The 5,969-nt window shown below is 26.1% G+C and overlaps 1 long non-coding RNA gene across 1 annotated transcript; it reads right to left on the minus strand.

The window, feature by feature from the left end:
* Positions 1–3,143: 3,143 nt before the first annotated feature.
* On the minus strand, positions 3,144–4,498 carry LOC150029091 (uncharacterized). The gene is made up of 3 exons (XR_016518306.1): positions 4,339–4,498; positions 4,120–4,194; positions 3,144–3,350 (listed from the first exon to the last, which is right to left on the minus strand). It is a non-coding gene; the product is annotated as an uncharacterized LOC150029091 (long non-coding RNA).
* Positions 4,499–5,969: the final 1,471 nt, after the last annotated feature.

The following is a 5,969-nucleotide window of genomic DNA, read 5'->3' on the forward strand; positions in this document are numbered from 1 at the left end:
CCAAACCTAGTTTTATTTGGATTAATATAGTTTAATTAAAGACTTCCTTTATCTTTCTATTTTTTTTTATTTTTATTAACTTGGTATTATAACTACATATTTAAGTGGGATTAATTTTGCATAATGGTATTATTTTTAAAAGTTTCCCATAAAATTGACAGAATATAAACGTTTTAGTTAGCAAATGCTTCTAATCAGCAATTCAGGAATGTGAAACCTGGGCCCGTCTCATGCTCGTAGACCTTCTTTCCTTGGTTCTTGATGCTGGTGACGCAATTGGGCTTAGAAAAGCCCATTTTGTTATAAAAAAAGTTAAGTTAGTTGGTTCTACAGGTTTGTATGCAGTTCCAATCTACACCTTCATATTTTGAAGCTGCGCTCCCATAAAATTAGAAATTCCAACTTATCCTCTAATTTAGGATTTGTAGTTTTAATTTTGAATTATGTAATTTAAAGATGTTTCTTATGGATTTACATTGAAACGAGTTACTGTGATGTCAAATTAGATTTTTCAGGAGCAAGTTTCCAAACATTTAAGAAATCAATGACTTTATCTTATGGATACTAGTTTACGAAACATGTTTTGTCTAACATAAATAAATATTTCAATTGTATTTTAATCTATGTAACTGTTTCATTCGTAATATAAAATTTATATTTTAAATTTTGCATCCCAAAATACAAATTTTATATTTTAAAATACACAAATATTATTTTCAATATTTTAGAATCTGCAGTCTAAAAGGTCACCGTTTTATACAATTTAAAACTGAAATCTTAAAAATGAAAACCTAATGATGATTTTTTTTCATAAATTTGGAATTTTAAATTTTGTAGAGGTGCACCTTGAAAATATAGGGTGCAGAATACAATACCTAATTTTGTATTGTATAAGCGAATGTGTCACTCTGATTTTGGTTAACTGAATGGGTTTCTTTTTGTGTTGTCCGTGTTAAGTATACTTAAGCAGACTATGAATTACTCGGAGAGTTAAATAATAAAATAAATAAATTTTTAAAATTTAAAATTGAATATTTGATAATTTGATGATTTTTTTCGGATTACCTAAAATATAAAAATATGTATAGGTTATTCAATAAACAATACTCTTAGTATTAAGTTTCTATTTTTATATTTTGGTAAACAATTAAATAATAAAAGTATTAAAACCATAAAAAGAATTTAAAAAATGTCTGCGGATTGACCCGCATTTCAAACATTTAACTCTGATTAAATAAATCAAACTACATAAACCAACAAAATACCAAAACCTAACCTATTTGATTTTTGGGTTAAATGAATATTTTGTAAATCCAAACTAACACACCTCAGCTATACAATTTAATTATTATCACACGTAATCACATTTATAATATTTAATAATGAATATTAATGTCACTAAAACGAATATTTCCAATGATATAATATAGATATAGTCAACGCTTCCAAGAACGGGAAGATGATATTTTATATGCAGATTCTAATCAGATGATATTAACAAACTAATTACTATATAATAAAATTTTACAACAACTTATGTATTTGTTTTTCTTAAATAAGCTTTTAAGTAACGTGTTTTTTGTTTTGATCTTTATCATTTTTTATTCTTCAAAATATTAATTGTTTTTGGTTCTATTACTGGTAACATTAGGTAATGATCAGCGCAATGTGAAATGTTATTTAAAAAAATAACGATAATTAGTGTATGATATATAAACATAATGTTATAATTTGATTTTTTTTAAAAATTTAGATATCTAAAGTAGATGTCATTAGTTTCCATAAAATGAATTTAATTAGGAATCAATATTTTGAAGTGATTAATTTTTTGTAAATCAAAATCAAACGCACTCATACTTGATTTATATTTATTAATTTATCTTTCGAACATCTAAACATATTATTGTTTCATAAATATATAACATTATTCTGTTGTTTTGTGTAATTTACTTTGTAACTGTGGGTCGCTACCTAACACACTTATTTTTATGTTTCATGAGAACACCATGTTTGAACATACAATAAGAACTTCTTCTTTTCTGGCCAAGTGTTTCTCTTGTTGGTGGTTTGTCATAATTGGGATATACAAAAGTAGTTAGTCAAGATTAGTGTCGCAAAGTTTATTGACCGAAGAGTGTGTTGCGGGGCATTATCTTAATAAGTACTAAAAGATGTTTAAAATAGATTACTTTCGCACAATAAATCAAATGTATATTTTCCTGTTATACTTATTTTATATCTTATACTTATTTTATTTTATAGATTGAATTAAATTTAAAATTTATTTTTTAATATAATATTAGAGTAATTTAGATTTATCATAATAAAAAATTATTATATTAGGTCATCCGTCTTTAAATCGGTACAAAACTATTCATATATATATAGTTTTATGAATGAGTTGATAAATTTAAGCGAGTGTTATATTAAAGTTTCAGAACGTGAATGTGTAAAATCTCTTATATTAAATTTAAATAAAAACATTTCGTATATAAGTGATTACTTCTTATAATAAAATTAATTTTTTAATAAAAATAAGGGTCAACAAATACAAAAACACAAAATCTGTGTAATAAAACGAGCAATTTGAGAAGATTTTTTTTTTATAAAATATTATATTTTTAAAAATTGCTTTTACATTTAAAATTTGAACATATATAATTTTGGAATCCTTGAAATGTTTAAATGTTTAAATGTTTAATTTTTTTTATAAAAGAAATAAGAGAAATAATGTCAATTTTAAAAGATTCTATAATCACTATTTTTTTAATTAAAAGAGTGACAAAATTACATAATTTATCAAATATTTCAATCCAATTTTATTTATTACTGGATGTTTGGCAACTGACAATTGGGTTAGGAAATTTCCAGAAATCAGCTGCACTTCTAACAAGTGGCAAATATCGTGTTTTTTTCTATTTTGTTTTTATGCCACAATTTTTTTTTCTTTTATTTTTTTTTTGCTTTATATTCAATGACAATTAATACAGTCAAACTTGAGACAATATAAAATACTCACAAGTCAGGTTTTTTCCTCCAATTTTTTTTTTTTTTTTTATATTTTCAAAATGGGCAACTTTGTTCTATTCCTAAAATGAATAAATTGCTAACCACAATAAAAATTTAATAAAATGAAACTGAGATTTTGAAAAAAAATTAGAAATTGTAACACCCCATAATTTACATATAACTATTACAATACCGGTTCTACATAATTCTATACAAGCTTACAGTTTTTCAAAATATTCCTAATACATTATTAGGATTTATAGAAATACAAATATTTACATATCCACAGCTCAAAATAAAACTCTGTAACCTTTAAGGTTCTCCTGCACCTGTATGGTCATCTGCTCGTGTACATAGTACAGTCATCGCAGTTCAAACACAGCAAGAAAAGCAAGGGTAAGCGACTAAAAATAGAATTTTATAATATAAACACTTAAATCCAAAGAGAAAACCAAATTACATGATCAATTTATCAAGTTATTCAATTTTCTTCAAATCTCAACAATAAACAATCATATAGATCTCACATGGATCTACACATCCAGAATATTCAACAAATAACGTCTTCCGGAAGACCCGTATTAAGTAAGTCCTACCAGAGACTAACACTTGATCCAAAGATTACCAGCGAATCCAACAGAAAGGATCAGGGTAAGTTCAATACAACCCAAGCCGTGCATCTCATATGTCACGGTGTGCATGAACTCCCCCATCAGCTTCTCACCACCTGATATCTTAGTCTATGTGACTTAGATCATCAGTGAAGCTCGGAGATCTCTGTTACCACATAGGCATCAATACTTAATACACAACAAGCATCAGTCCATACATTATCCCGACATCAATACTTAATACACAACAAACATCAGTCCATATATTATCCCAAATGTATGAATTCAATTTCATACCATTTCGTCATACAATATTATTTCAAAAGTTATCCACAATATTCAAAAGTTTATTTGACATAAAAAAAATACACTTTAATACTAAATCATCAAAACCCAATATTTCCATAAATTTAAATAATATATAAACAAACACACAATATATAAACAAATAACACTCTATCCTAGGGTGCTATTAAAAATTAAATTTAGCTTCCCTTACCTCAATTGCTTGCTTTCCAAGCAACTTTTAGAATTTTATTCCCCACCGTTTGGATAAACTTCAAGGTTTACGGGCCTAATGCAAATTATCCAAACAGAACAAAATTTCAGTATATAATAGAATAAGTTGAGAGGATTAAACTTCTCAACTGACCCCTTGATGACTAAATCTTAAGGAAAAACAGATAACAAAGGATATTTAGAGTAAAAATGAACTTACTCTGTTTGAAAATCTGATCGGGTAGAAATGTTCCTTAACTCCTCTGCTACAGCGTGGTATGATCAGATTCTAAAATAGATGAAGATTGGGAGAGAAATTAAGAGAGAGGGAGAGAAGAGAATTGGAGAGAGAGAGAAAGAGAAAGAGGTTTCGTGTGTGTGGGGGGCTTTTTCTTCTTTATCTTTTTTTTGTTTTGTTTACGCTGTTACAGAAATTCTATACAGGATTTAAGATTTCTAACTAAAATGTATTTCACATATACGATTTTAATATTAAAATATATTTTAACATATTAAACTAAAAAAAATCATATATATGAAATACATTTTCAACTTTATACGTTTATATATAATAATATAATAATATAAAAAATTAAAAATAATTATATAATAAATATGTTTTAAATATTTTAATATGTAATAATTTTAATATATATGTTTTTAGTATTTAAAATAGAAATAGAAATAATAGAAAATTAGATAAATTTAATTTATTATTATAAGTTTATTTTATATATAATTAAAGAAAATTAAGTTTTAGTATTTAAAATAAAAATAATAATAATAGAAATTAGATAAATTTAATTTACTATCATAACTTTTTTTTATATATAATTAAATAAAATTAGATTTTTATAAAAAAAATTAAAATAAGTTTTCAGAAAATATTTTTTGTTATATAATTAAAAAAATAACTGAATTTTTATTATATATAATTAAAAAAATTAAATATAACTTTTTGGATTTTAATATATTAAAAATATTTTTAATTTTTAATAAAAAAAAATTAATCGAAAAGCTAAAACATAATAAAAAATGGATAAGTTTAAATTATTACATAATTTAGGAACATAAAGATTAACAAACTATTTATGAGATTTTGCCTGGGGTCTTCTTCGTTGTCTCGGTGGACGTCTAAGTGGAGGTGAGTTTTCATCATCATTGTTTTCTTCTTCGTTAGAAAAAATATTTCACTGCGATGGAAAATTGAGGTAAGTTGATGACACTTGTTGGTAGGGAAATTGGGCAGACATGTTGTTGTGGTGGTCCATAAAGTTGAATATTTGTGGTGGTTGATTGGGGACGGATTGAAATTGGACTTGTTGTCCAAATTGTACAACATTTGATGAAGACCCAACATGATGATGGTGGCCTTTGGAATAGTTTGGTTGACTATCGGGTGACATGTTGTATTGTTGTTTAAAAAAATAAATAATTTACAATTTTTCTAAAAAAAATCAATGTATGAATTTTAAAAAATAACAATGTCAAATGGGTATAAATTGAACTTACATTATCTTCAGATGTGTCTACAGGTGAGACGTAGCGAATGGTATGAGTGGTGTACCATTGCATGTAAGTTGATTCATCATGCAAATGACCGTTTTCGTGGAATGGTACTCCCTCAATTAAATGGTTTTTTCGGTCATTCAACATTGTTATCCTTCTCTGATGATACTGTGGCCCATACCTATATGATCTCCCACGCATGTCTTCTTTGTGCACTTCATCGAGGTTGCATGGGTCGTGTGGAATGGGTTGTCGATACCTGAATTATTGCATCATCTGATCTGCTTGACAAAATTCGACAATTGCAAAATAGATTAAAGGTACAACCACCCGATTTACAAC

Source organism: Phaseolus vulgaris, chromosome 2, assembly GCF_051622355.1.
Source record: "Phaseolus vulgaris cultivar YP4 chromosome 2, ASM5162235v1, whole genome shotgun sequence".
Taxonomy (NCBI): domain Eukaryota; kingdom Viridiplantae; phylum Streptophyta; class Magnoliopsida; order Fabales; family Fabaceae; genus Phaseolus; species Phaseolus vulgaris.